This window comes from Melozone crissalis, unplaced genomic scaffold (assembly GCF_028551555.1).
Source record: "Melozone crissalis strain CALT ecotype California unplaced genomic scaffold, PUWL_Pcris_2 ptg000066l_1, whole genome shotgun sequence".
Classification (NCBI taxonomy): Eukaryota; Metazoa; Chordata; class Aves; order Passeriformes; family Passerellidae; genus Melozone; species Melozone crissalis.
In genome coordinates this window covers 4702300-4716093 of record NW_026535844.1, presented here as the reverse complement: position 1 = coordinate 4716093, position 13794 = coordinate 4702300, and the positions used below count along the sequence as shown (strand labels likewise).

The following is a 13794-nucleotide window of genomic DNA, read 5'->3' as shown; positions in this document are numbered from 1 at the left end:
CCTGTGATCCATGTTGAGAACACACCTGGCTTCTTCGCCTTTTAATTTCACCTTAATTTTTCTCTATTCTCCATCTCTTTGCACTCCAAACCACTCAAATCCCAGTGAAAACAGCTCAATCTTACCCCAAAAAGAGCTCAAACCCACCTGAAAAAACTCAATCCCATGCCAAACTCACTCGATTCCGCAACCATCAGGCTGAGATGAGGTTGGGAAATGATTTAGAGTCGTGGGATCTCAATTAGAGTGGTGGGATGGAGATTGTGTGGGGCGGCTGGGTGTGTGGGATGTATTTGACAGCAAATAAAACTCTGAGACTTACTGATTTCTCTCCCATTCATGTTCAGTCTGTTGCAGTTCTGTTTGCAGAGGGCCACCTTCTCAGGTCATTGTCTTTGTGTCCCTTTTCTCTCCTACCTCTCTTTGCCTGCTCTGTTTCTCTCTCAGTGTCTCCCTGGATCCATGGACCACCAGTGACCCTGCCCTGATTTAAATGACCCAGGCACCACCAGAGGCACTCCCTATATTTAATTGCCTCAGGGACCACCCAATACCCTCCCTTGATTGAATTGACCCCTCCCCTGATTTAATTGACCCCTGCCACCAAAGACCCTCCCCTGATTTAACTGACCTTTCCCTGTTTTAATTCCCCTTCCCCTGATTTTATTGACCCCTGACCTGATTTAGCTGTCTCCTTCCCTGATTTAATTGACCCCTGCCCTGATTTAATTGACCCCTGCCCTGATTTAGATGACCCCTCCTTCCCCACAGACCCTCCCCTGATTATTTATGATTTTATTTCCCAATCCCAGGAGCTGAAGTTCTGAAGGCTGGCAGGGAAATGTCACTGTAGGATTTTGCTCCATTTCCCTTCAAGGGCAAGAACATCTTTTCCTGGCTGGAAGCTGGAATTCCAGACTTTTGGAATGTGTGCAGGGCAATACGGACTGGGATCAAACATGGACTGGGATCAAATAGGGGTTGGGATCAAATATGGACTAGGATCAAACAGGGACTTGGATCAAATAGGGACTGGGATCAAATAGGGACTTGGATCAAATATGGACTGAGATCAAATAGGGACTGCGATCAAATACAGACTGGGATCTATTATTGATTGGAATCCTACAGTGTGAGATAAACTGGACGGAGCTTATATAGACTGAGGTCAAATACGGGCTGGTATCAAATATGAATTGGAATCAAATATGGACTAAAGTATACTATGGACTGGGATAAACTGGACTGGGATTAAATCAGGACTGGGATCAACTTTGGACTGGGATCAAATATGGCCTGGATCAAATATGGATTGGGATCAAATGGACTGGGTTCCTACAGACTGGGATAAACTGGACTGAGATTATATAGATGTCGTGGTTTGAGAGGAAGTTAGTTTTCTGGGATATGGTCAGGCCAGTAGGTGCTCACATATGAATACTGGCACCTGGTTTGGCAACTGGGGACATTGGATATGCCTCTGAGAACTCAGGAGTTAAAAAGCAGAGCACTCCCGGGGGAAGCTCTCTTGGGTTCCAGCGAGGGAAGCAGGTCAGGCCTCCCCTGCCCAGCTCCTGGCTGGTTTGGGGCTGGGCGAGGTAGGCCTGGCCCGAGGATGGAAGGGTGGAAGAGCCCCGAGAGGCATCGGGCAGCCACACCTCCCCCCCAGGAGACAGACAGACGGAGCACCTGTGCCACCGTGAAATTTCATATCATGTGCTGGCAGCACAGCCCAGCTGGCGGAGAAGGGTCCGGCAGTTGTGGGAGCTTTGGACGGTTAGAGCCCGAGCTTTTAACCCTTTTTCGGACAAGGAAAACTTTGCAGAATATTAACCTTTCCTAGAAGAGAGATAAGAGATGAAATGGAGGAAGGAAATGTGCAAGTGTGAAGGTCTGGGCAAGTGAAAGATGTCAGGAGAGTAGAGAAGAATCTTAGGTGGGAAGAGATGATGGAGTGGCCTTAGGTGGACTTTTCTTGTGTAGCCATGGACAGAACCATGTTTCCTGTGACACAGAGACTGCATCCAGGGGAAGGCAATGGCGCAGAGCCAAGAGGGTTCAGTGTTGGTACCCCTGGGCCCCAGGGGGTGAAATTTGGGGGGCACAGGTGTCCCAAAGGTGAGACTGTGCCCTTTTTGGAACGGGAAAAAGCATCCTTAAAAGGACAACCCTAGAAGCAGCTCTGGTCCATGTGCAGTGGTGAGAGCACTGGGCATGGAAGGAAGATGTCACAATGTTCTCCGGGCGGTGCCACGAGTGACGTGGAAACACACGAGGTTTCAATGGTGTTTCCTGGGGAAGCCTATGGCACAAGAAGGATTCCTCTCCCCTTGATGAACTGAGAATTGATTACCTAAAGGGTGGTGATGGACCGAGAGTTGGTGATTTGGGGAATAGATGTATTGGAAATTTGGTGGGAGGGGGAGGAAATGTTTTTGGAAAGTTTTCATTTTCTCTGTGTGTATCTTGTTACTTAGAGTTGTAGTTTAGTTAATAAAGGTTTCTTTTCTTTATTTCTAAGTGGGGGCCTGCTTTGCTTATTCCTGGTCACATCTCACAGCAGACACCAGGGAGCATATATTTTCATGGGGACACTGGCATTGTGCCAGCATCAAACCATGACACCTACGCTGCCAGTTGGCCTTTTTCCACCTCTCCAGCCATCCCCACAGAGCATTGGCTACCATCCATGAATCAGTGTAGAGGTAGAGCTTTGGCCATTTCTCTCCCTTAGCATTGTCCAGGGCCAGCTGAACCGCTTTGAGTTCTGTAAGTGGACTTGATCCACCTTCTCCTTCAGCGGCCTCTGCAACCTGTTGTGTGGGGCTCCATACGGCTGCTTTCCACTTCTGGTTCATCCCTGCAATGTGACAAGAACCGTCAGTGGAAAGAGCGTAGCGCGTTTCCTCTGGGGGCAGTTGGTTATAGGGAGGAGCCTTTTCAGCCCATGTCACTGGTTCTTGTTGCTCTTCATCAGTAAGACCAAAGTTCTCACCCTCTGTCCAGTTTGTAATTATCTCCAAAATCCCAGAGCGATTCAGGTTTCCAATACAGGCGCACTGTGGGATAAGAGCAATCCGTTTACTCCATGTAGCGTCAGTGGTGTGGTGGGGGGTGGGAACCTTTCCTTTGAACATCCACCCCAGCACCGGTAGTCGGGGTGCCAGGAGGAGTTGTGCTTCCGTGCCAATCACCTCTGAGGCAGCCTGGACTCCTTCATAGGCAGCCAAGATTTCCTTCTCTGTGGGAGTGTAGTTGGCTTCTCACCCTCTGTAGCTTCGACTCCAAAGTCCCAGTGGTCGGCCTCGAGTCTTCCCACGCACCTTCTGCCAAAGGGTCCAGGACAAGCCATGGTTCCTGGCTGCAGAGTAGAGCACATTCTTCACCTCTGGTCCTGTCCTGACTGGGCCAAGAGCAACTGCACGAGCAATCTCCTCCTTGATCTGTGCAAAGGCTTGTTGCTGCTCAGGGCCCCAGTGGAACTCGTTCTTCTTGCAGGTGACCAGGTAAAGAGGGCTCACGATCTGACTAGACTCAGGAATGTGCATTCTCCAAAAGCCTATGGCACCTAGGAAAGCTTGTGTTTCTTTCTTATTGGTGGGCGGAGACATGGCTTTGATCTTGTTGATTACGTCTGTAGGAATCTGATGTCGTCCATTAATAAGGCCTCCGATCAGCCTTATCATGAAGCAGAGCCTTGGTGCTCAGGATCTCAGTCCCTGAGGAGGGACCGGATCCCGAAGCCAGCTCAGGCCAATGCCGCGGGGCTACCTTTCTAGCAAGCCTGGTGATATTCAGCTCTAAAGTGATTAGCAGCTCTTAGGACCTCAGCTCTTTGCTTGCTAGGTAATGGAGCCCCGGGTTTGAGGCAGCGGCAGACGGAAAGAGGAGAAGGAGAAGGCAGAAGCTGTTCCACAGAGAAGGCTTTATTTGGGGGTCCATGAATGGTCTCAGCTCTTCTTCTTCTGAGCTAGTAGGTACAGTATGCTACTTTTATAGGCTTGGCAAGTATCCAAACTTGACCAATGGCAAGGGATTAGGGGGACCATAAAATGACCGACAGGTAAAGTCTACCATGGCATTGCCTCACATGGTTATAGAGATAGTTTATAGGGCAGATGTCCATGGAGTCAGGAAGCTTTCTTGCTGCTGTGTCAGCATTCCTTTTGTTAGATTCTCCATGGTGCTTTTGCTAAATGTGTGGGGTTTACTACAGTCCATCTTGCCACTTCCCTTCAAGGAACTGAATCTCACAAGCTGGTCCCTTTACCTTGACTTTTTAACGGCAAAACCAGCTCCCAGGAGGATTTGGATGATTTCCTTCCCTTTCTCAAACACTTCCGCAGCTGTGTTCCCCCACACAATGATGTCATCAATATACTGCAGATGTTCTGGAGCCTCATCCCTTTCTAGTGCAGCCTGGATCAGTCCATGGCAGATGGTGGGGCTGTGCTTCCACCCCTGGGGCAGTCGGTTCCAGGTGTACTGCACTCCCCTTCATGTGAAAGCAAACTGAGGCCTGCATTCTGCTGCCAGAGGAATGGAGAAAAATGCATTGGCAATGTCTATAGTGGCAAAGCACTTTGCTACCTTGGACTCAGGCTCGTACTGGAGCTCGAATTTGTCTGGCACGGCAGCGCTCAGTGGTGGAGTCAGTTCATTCAATGCACGGTAGTCCACCGTCAATCTCCATTCTCCTTCAGATTTTCGCACAGGCCAAATGGGGCTGTTGAAGGGTGAGTGGGTCTTGCTGACCACCCCTTGGCTCTCCAGCTCTTGGATCATCTGTTGGATGGGGATCACAGCATCTCGAGTGGTTCTATACTGTCGTCGATGCACTATGGAAGTGGCAATTGGCACCTGTTGCTCTTCTCTCTTCAGAAGTCCTACTGCAGATGGGTTTTCTGACAGTCCAGGTAAGCTGTTCAACTGCTTGACACCCTCTGTCTCTACAGCAGCTATTCCAAATGCCCATCTGAGTCCCTTTGGGTCTTTGTAATACCCACTTTGGAGGAAGCCTATACCTAAAATGCATGGGGCTTCTAGGCCTGTCACAATAGGGTGTTTCTTCCATTCATTTCCACTCAGGCTCACCTCAGCTTCCACCAAAGTAAAATCCTGTGATGCCCCTGTCACACCAGCAATAGAAACAGACCCTGTCCCCACATGTAGTCCTTCTGTAAGCCACGAAGGTCCTTCAGGGTAAAGGACTCAATATTTGCATCTGATCTTGCACCTGCTGCTTTGACTCCTGATTTTATGAGGGGAGGCATTGAGGTTCCTTCTCCTTCATCATCATCATCCACATCATCCACTGGTCGATTGGTCTTGTCCGTGCATTTCTCACTTCTAGTACTGGCAGCAACAGCCATTGGTTGAGGCTTATTTTCTGGTTTAGCTGCTGGCTTAGACTCACTATCTGGTTTAGCTGCTGGCTTCGAGCCTGGGCTGTTGTCTGCAGTCTGAGTCACCGGGATAGCTGCTGATTTATCTCCCTGCCCCCCTGCCTCTGTCTGCTGCCCTACAGGATCTAGCAGTGAGTGATGAGCACAAGCCAGGGCCCAGCTCACTGCAATGACCTTCCTCTCCTTAGGCTCATCCTGGTACTTCTCTTTCAGATATTTCCCCACCTCAGCTGGGTGGTGAATTTTTTCATGGGGAAAATCCCAGACTATAGGGTCAGAGAATTCCTTCAGGATTTGGCCCATATCTTCCCATTTCCCACATCACTTAGGATTTTCCACACCGGGGTCTACTCCTGAGGCAGGGGTCTCATCAGCCCGTCTAGAAATCTCAGCCCTCATCCTAGAGAAGCAGCAGGCTGTATAGAGGAAGGTTACCAGATTGAATACCAGAAAGATGGTTTCTTTAACGTTCAGGGGAAACTGAACATCCTTCAATAGTAATGCAACAGATTCATAGAAGAAGGAAAGCAAAGGCTGAAATGCCTAATCCCCTGCTGCTCCTCCTCTAACAAACTGGTTGCATAACCATAGCCATGAACCATTCATACCTGGAGCAGACCCCAGCATGTTTATAAACTTTTTACACATCATTACCACCAAGCCCAGCAGGATAGCGATTCTGGTCACTGCCCCTCTGCTATAAAAACTACATATTAGGGACAATACTAAAGCTATTTCTGGGTAAGAAAATAAACCTAGGGTCCACAGAGGTATTAAAATCTCAAAAAACCCTAGGGACCAGAAATGCATGCAAGCCTTCACCCCAACAGACATTATGAATTCAAAAAGCATGGCTATTAACTGCTTTATACAAACACAGAGTAATGGCAACCAAAATGCACTCAAAACAGGGATTTTCCACTCTCTCTCGAGCCCCACGTGTTGGGCGCCAAATTTTGTCCTGGTTTAGGGCAAATTTGGTAGAGAATCTCCAAAGGGGGCCCCTCCAGAAAGCAAACCCACACGCCCCCTCCCCCCAACTGGTTTGGGAAGGATTCCTCAGAGAGAAGTGGAAAGAACCTGTTTATTTAACAGGCACAGCACCCCCAGCACACAGAATGAACAATACCGGATGACACTGCTCTGAAAAAGGTGACAAATTCAGAAAGTCTCTCTCGGGGGTGGTCGCTCTGTTCTCAGTCCCTCTGGCGCTGGGGCAGCTGCTGCAGCTACAAGGTGCAAACTCTCGGTGTTCCCAGGTCCCAGTCTGGAGCAGGTTCGAGAAGGTTGAAAAAAGGAAAGGAGAAACAGTCCAGGAAGGAATTTGGACTGTTTAGCTAAACTAGCTAATGAGCAGGAGCAAAAGCAAGCAGAAGTGAAGCAGAAGTAAGAGCCAGAGAGAGAGCAAAGCAAAAAGGTGAAAGCAGAACTGTGCACTGCCCCGTCTCCATGTCCTTGATAAGAAAAACCCAAACAAAACTTTCACACTACAGAGACAGTCTTAAAGGCACAGAACATATGAATGGGGATACAAGCATCATAACGTCACCCTAGGACACACGGGTGTCCTGAACACTGTCATCCCATTGTTATCCTTTTGATACCAATTCTGTTTGGTTTTATTTTATCAGTAGTCCTATTCATTATTAGGTGGAGCATGAAACAGCTGACAAGACTGACGTCTATATTCATGCACACAACTTGACTGATGTCCTCTACAATGTGGACATCCCCATGACATTTGACACAAGGCAATTATGAATGAAGCCTATGTGTTTTGGAATAATCCTTGATTTCCATTTATGATTTTGTGGAAATTACGTTCGATTTTTAGTGAATTGTTTTAGAAAATAATTTTTTTAAGTTAATGCTTGTATTAATATGTTTTGATTGCTTTTGCTTTTGATTATTTGTGACTGGTTTTAACCATTTAAATATTGTTTTAAAAGTAATATTGTTTTAATTAATCAACCATTTGTGAAAATTGTTATGATAATCAATATTATGTTTGTTTATTGTTTCCCTTTCCCCCTCCTACTCCTATCCTTTTTTTTCCCTCTCTCACTCTTTTTCCTCTATTTATATCGTCCCTATTTTTCCGGGTTATACTACCAATGTACGGCAAGTTCTGCAGACTCATCAGTGATGCTCCAGAGTTCTGCTGATGAAGATCCCTCAAGACAATCGTGAGTCATGTGGTCGTGTGAGAGTCTGTCCGAATTTTCCCTCATCTGCCTCATGATCGTCACTGGGGGACCACTGAAGAGAAGAACTCCCTGTCTTAAATCTGCCTCCAAGGGAGAAAGTCATGTGCCTGAGACCTGAGAGCACAATGCTAAGCCATTGTTCTCACAGGTGGTGTTTGCTGTGTGCTACACTGAGCCCAAGGAGAAGAAGGGAGCACCGTGCCCTTTTTGCAACAACAGCCTTGGAAGCTGTCCCACCTCTTGGCCTGGCTGGACTTCTCCTGAGTTTCAGGTGGTCCCCCCACAGAAGACCCTCACCTGTTTTACAACCACCGTGACAGACAGACTGGGATGTAAGGAGCCTCGCCATCAAGGACTGAGACATGGAACCCCCATGTGAAAAGGCCCCTCTGCTCCTTCCAAGGACTGGGACTGAAACCCTCAGCCCGGGGCAGGTGTGTGGGGGAGGCAAGCTGACCAAAGCGAGAGGTTTGCCTGCAGGTTGTGACCGCTGGACCAAGAAGACAATGGCTCTTGGTTACTGCTGAAAGCATGGACTACCTGTTACATCTATTCTTTATTGCATCTGTTTCCCCACCCTCGCAATTTCCAATAGAGTTATAATAAAAACCTCTGAGTTAGCGAGAGACTTCGAGATCTCCCCGACATAACAGTGGATCCTTGACTGGACTGGACCAAAGGACTTCGTCTCTACGTTTGGTAGCTCTATCCCCTCTCTCCTTCTCTCTCTCTTTTTTTTTGTCTCTCTCTTCCTCTCTCTTTTTCTCTCCCTTAATCCCTCTATCACGTTTTGCTGTGGTCATTCAATAAAGGTGCATTTTTTTCGATTATCATTGCAAACACCCTTGTACTGGGTCGGTTCTTTTTGCACCCTGAGATCAAATCCATGAATCATCACGAAATCCGTCTGTGAGGATGGATCGTGACACCCCCCAAGGACCCCTCCCCAAATTCCCCCCATAGCCCCCCCAGCACCCCCAGACCCTGCTAAAACCCCCTCAAGTTCCCCCCAGACCCTCCCCAAATCCTCCCCAAACCTCCTCAAGACCCCTCCCCAAATTCCCCTCACGACCCCTCCAGGACCCCTCACCTGTCCCTGCGCCTCCTCAGCAGCTCCCAGAATCCCCCGTCCTCTCCCAGCGCCTCCCCCGCTCTCTCCAATGCCTCCCGCAGGACCCGCCCGAGCCCGGGGCGGCTCCCGGGGGTCCCTGAGGGGGTCCCGGGGGGGGGGAGGGGGCGCCCGCTCCATGCCCGGCCCCGGGGTCAGGGGGCACTGCTTCGTGCTTGGCTCTCATTGGCTGGAGTGGCGCAGGGAGGGCAGGAGTTGCGGAGGGGAGATGCCCAGTGATTGGTTGGTTTCGTAGAGGGCGTGGTGATTTACAGGAGATGGGCGGGGAAGCGAGCGGTGATTGGTTGGATAGAGGCAAAGAAGGCGGGAGTTGGTGAGGGGAGACGTGTGGTGATTGATTGGACTGGGGCACAGGGAGGCCGGTGTTCCTGAGGGAAGACACGCAGTGATTGGTTTCTTTGGGGCAGTACGTGCCGCGATTCGTTAATTTGGGAGATGAAGCGCGGTGATTGGATGGTTTGGGGCAGGGTACGCTGCTATTGGCTGGGAAAAGTCTAGGATTTTTAAGGGACATTCCAGTTTTTTGGGGGAAAAACTCTCAGATTTTTAAGGAAAAGTTCCCGTTTTTTGCAGAAGAAACATTGCCGGATTTATTGACCCCACATGACCACAAATAACCCAAATAACCCCAAAACACTCAAAATAAACCCTAAATATCTGGAAAAAACCCAAACAATACATAAAAGTCCCCCAAATAACCCTGAACAAATCCAAACAACCCCAAAATAAAAAATAACCCCCCAAATTAAACCCAAAAAACACCAATTGATTTCAACTACACCTAAAAAACCCCATATACACCAACATTAACCCCAAGAACCCCAAATAATACCAAATAAGCCCAAATAAACCCAAATAAGCCCAAAGAAACCCAAATACTTCCAAATAAACCCAAATAATTCCAAATAACCCCAAAAAACCAGAAATGAACCAAGTAAAACCCAAGATAAAACCCAAATAGTCCATAAATAACCCCAAATAAACCCCAAACAAACCCTAAATAAACCCAAGTAAACCCCAAGTAAACCCCAGTTCCTCCCGTCCCCACCTCAAAACAGATCCTGGCCAATCAGAACGCACCGCGCTGATGACGTTCCACTTGCTGGGCACAAACTCAGAGCGCTGGTGTTGCCTTCTGATGCAAGGCAAGGCGACCTGGTTCTGAGGAAACGGCACGGCGACCCAAACTCTCCAGGGTCACTCGGGCCAAGAACACACGTAGACACCAGTATGGTGGACGGTTCAAGACCTTTATTGTCCCGTCTCGTTGGATTTTATACTGGGAAAGATTTTTCTCTACGTCAGGGGGTCTTGCCTTACTGTAATTGGTTAGTAAGGAGTTGAAAGTTATTAGTGTTAGGGGGCACTACATTCTTGGGTGATCCCTTATCACTAGGCATTAGGGGGAGAGGAACCCTGCTGCTTTCTGTGACATCGCGAGATTTTCCGAGCGCCTGACCCTATCTACTACATCTCCCCTCCCTTTTTCACAAATGAACGAAGTAGTCATATACATAGGTACTGAAATGAGGCATGGGGTTGTTGACAAAGAAAGGGGTTTGGTAAACTTGGGTAGAAAATCTTGTGACTGGCAGTGTTCCTTGGTCGAACTCACAGCAGTTGCTGCCGGCCTATGAACAGGATGTTGGCCCGTTCTAGGCGGGTCTGAATGAATGAGACTAGCTTGTTCAGCAGGCATGGTCTGAAGGTGACAGCTAAAAGTAGCATTGCCAATGGACCTGTAAGGGTGAGATTAGGGTGGTTAGCCATGGTGATCGATTGAACTAGGACTCAAACCAACTCTGTTGGGCTTCTCTGTCTTTCTGTCTCTGAGCTAGTCTGTTTCGGAGTTCTGCCCTGGAGTCTCTCACGACTCTCATGTGGTCTGCATAGAAGCAGCACTCTTCCTTCAAGGCGGCACACAGACTCCCTTGCTGCATGAACAGGAGGTCTAGACTTCTCCTGTTCTGCAAGACCACTTTTGAGAGTGAGAAGACTGACTTCTCTAGAAAGGAGATGGATTTCTCGATCTTCTGCAGGTCTTCGTCAATTGTTGCCTGCAGTTGTGACAGTCTTTGGTGCTGGGTCACTAAGGCTGAGACTCCTGTGGCTGTTCTGGCTGCTCTTAGGCCCAGCAGCATTGCGATAGTTATACCTGTTACTATTTCTCTTTTGTGGAGCCGGCTGGGTTCCTCAAAAAGGTCGTACACTTCTTCATCTGCGTGGTACAGGACCCTAGGAACAATCAGAACTTGGACACAAAAGTTGTTAGAGTCATCGAATTTGGCAAGGAACACAGAGGGACTCACTCTAGATCACTGGCAAACTCACATCTCAGACGCGGATGGGACTACTTACTTATTGTTTTTCCCGTTGGGTTTGAGAACTTCGGTGCAGACGTTGCCTTTCTGCTTAGCTAGGGTTGCATTGCCAAAGCATCTGCCCTGGCCTGTGACTTGACTCAGGGTGATTCTTTTGCGGGGGGTGTCTCATCTACATTGGTGGGGTGCATCTGCTGTGGAGTAACCGAAGGGAGTATTTAAAGCGACTCTTTCGTAAAAGGGAGGTTCGACATTGTAACAAAGCTAACAGGATTCGGTTAGGTTAGGGTTAGTTTCATTTGGGGATAGGAAGGTAGCTTCTAATATACGAAGGATTGGATCTAAATCTGACTCGGCTAAACGGTCTACCCGAAAGGCTTCTACATGGCCGGTCGGGATATCAGCGACTCTTGTGGGCAAGGCTTTGGGGTGGGTCGCGTTTCTCCCTTTCGGCGCGCTTTTAATCACTTTGTTGGGTCTGACCGCTCGGGGTGCCGACGGTTGGAGCCTGATAATTCACACATTCACTCTCTCTTTTGACTTTTGAAGGACTACTGTCTACGTTCTGCCTGTTGCCCAGCTAGGGTGATGTGGCTGCAAGACTGTCATGTTGTAGCCTGTACATTTTCGAAATTTGGGGATTTTATGGTGGTTTCTATAAAAGTTACCGTGGAGGAAGAGGGGTGTTTTGCAACCGGTGGGTGCCCAGGTGAACTGTAAGAATTTGTCGGGCTCTTGTGTATTGCACCCAGGCTCTGACGGTCTGGCATCTGTGACAATGGTTTCGCAGCCCCAGTGCCCACAATGTCTCCACCCTGGGTGATTGCAGTAGCTTTTCTCAGGGTTTGAAGCTGGGCACCAGTAGGATAGGTACATGTGCGTGGAGTGTGGGGAATGGGGGTCTACCTTTGGTTGTCCTGGAAACAGGTCGGTGATGCGGAGCACGAAGGATGGGGCGTTCGGTGTGGTGATTTCTTTGAGCATTTTGTCACTACTAAGGTGTCGCATGACCTACCTGAATGGCCGATGGGGGTAGTGATCTGGGCTGACTTGCCCTCTGGCGACAAGCCTCAACAGCAAAATCACACAGAAACACCGTTGATGCTTGGGTTCCACCCGTGCGGGTCTCTCGGGCGCTGCCTGGCGGCTTGGTGGTCTGTCGCTTACCTCTGGAATGGGGATGTACGCATCATGAGGACGCCCCACGAGCATGTCTTGTAAACAGAAACTCACAACTCTCATCAGTCTCATTCTGCTCGCTATGGAGGTCCGGCTTAATTGACTTAAGTGGACACCACCTGGTTTTGCTGTCCTTTTTGACAGCTGCGTGCCCTCGCCCCATGAGCATCAACCTCCAGCCCCGTTCCCATTCGCCTAGCTTGTTTCTAATTACCACCTGTGGGCCCCCTGCTCCTGTTTCTGCTCCTGGGCCTTCTGATCCTCCCTTTTCATCTGCTCCAGTCGCTCCAGCTGCCTCTGGCCCTCCTGATACAGCTCCTCAGCCCTCAATGCCCACTCCTCTGCATTCTGCTCCATCTGTTTCACAATGCCCTGCCAGGCTCTCATCAGCTCCTGCTTCCTCTGGCGCTCCAGCTCCTCCTGGACCTCCATGCCCTTCTCCCGCTCCATTTCCATCATCTTGTCCAAGCGCTTCTCTTCCTCCGCCAGTTCCTCGAGGATCATCTGCTTCTCCAGGACTTGCCACTGACCGCCACGGGAGCTTCGCTGCTCCATTTCTGACACCTCGGCCGGGTGCCTCGTATTGTCCCAGATCATGTTGCACTTGGCACTGAGGAACAACGCGTTCAGTTCCCGCACATCTTCCTCCTCCTCCAGCTTCATCCTTGTCGCTCGCTGCGGCAGCTTCTGCTTCCCCTGCTGCAGCTCCTCATCCTTGTCTCTCCCGTGATCCCTCTCGTCCTCCAGCTCTGCCTTTCTCTGCTCCTCGATCTGGGCCTTTTTCCGGGCTTCCTGCAACGTCCAGATGCCTTTCGCTGCGGCGTCCGCTTTGTCGTTGCCAATCTGGAAGTAGCCTTTGAATGGGTCGTGGCTGTTGATGTGAATGACTGACACAGTGCCCTGTCGCGAGGAAAGTGCTTCTTCCAGCATAAGGGCTGCTGCAGATGTTGACACTCCTGGTCCCTTTTTTGTGTGAAGTGTTAAAGCCACCAGCTGGGTGCTTTTCGACACCCAGGACTGCCCTCCATTCACTGGAGGGACTTCTTTGAATTGCCAACGCCCCGGGCCAATGTGCTTGGGGAAAAATCGTGCAGTCTGATCCCGTGTCCACCCAAAACTGGAGCCCTACGACGTGGGGATCCTGACTGCCGTAAAGGCGGCATGTTCCCCACACCATCAGGGGTTCCTTCCCTATTCTCATGGCCGGGGCCACCCAGGGGTCCCGCTCTGGGGCACCTCCTGCTGGCCCTGTGACACCGGTGCGGCTTGTGGCGGTGGGGGCTGCGAGGGTACCGAGGGTGCTGCACAACTCTGCCACTGTGCTGCTGGCGGGGATGCCAAATTGACTGCTCCCTGTGGGGGCATGGGGTATGAGGGTCCCCTGCCCCACTGGGGGTTGGCATAGATGGGCCGTCTTGCATTTGCAGCGGGAGGAGGCTGAGACTGGCCCGCACGCCCCCTCCCTCTCCTGTTTCCACGGGGCTGGGATCTACAGTCCCTAGCGAGGTGTCTTCCCACAGCTCCTACAGATCCCTCTCAGGCGTGCTTGGAGT

At 49.9% G+C, this 13794-nt stretch overlaps 1 pseudogene; it reads left to right on the top strand.

The window, feature by feature from the left end:
- LOC128945560 (uncharacterized) overlaps window positions 1-13794 on the top strand; it is a 1627138-nt pseudogene that overhangs the window by 1271415 nt on the left and 341929 nt on the right.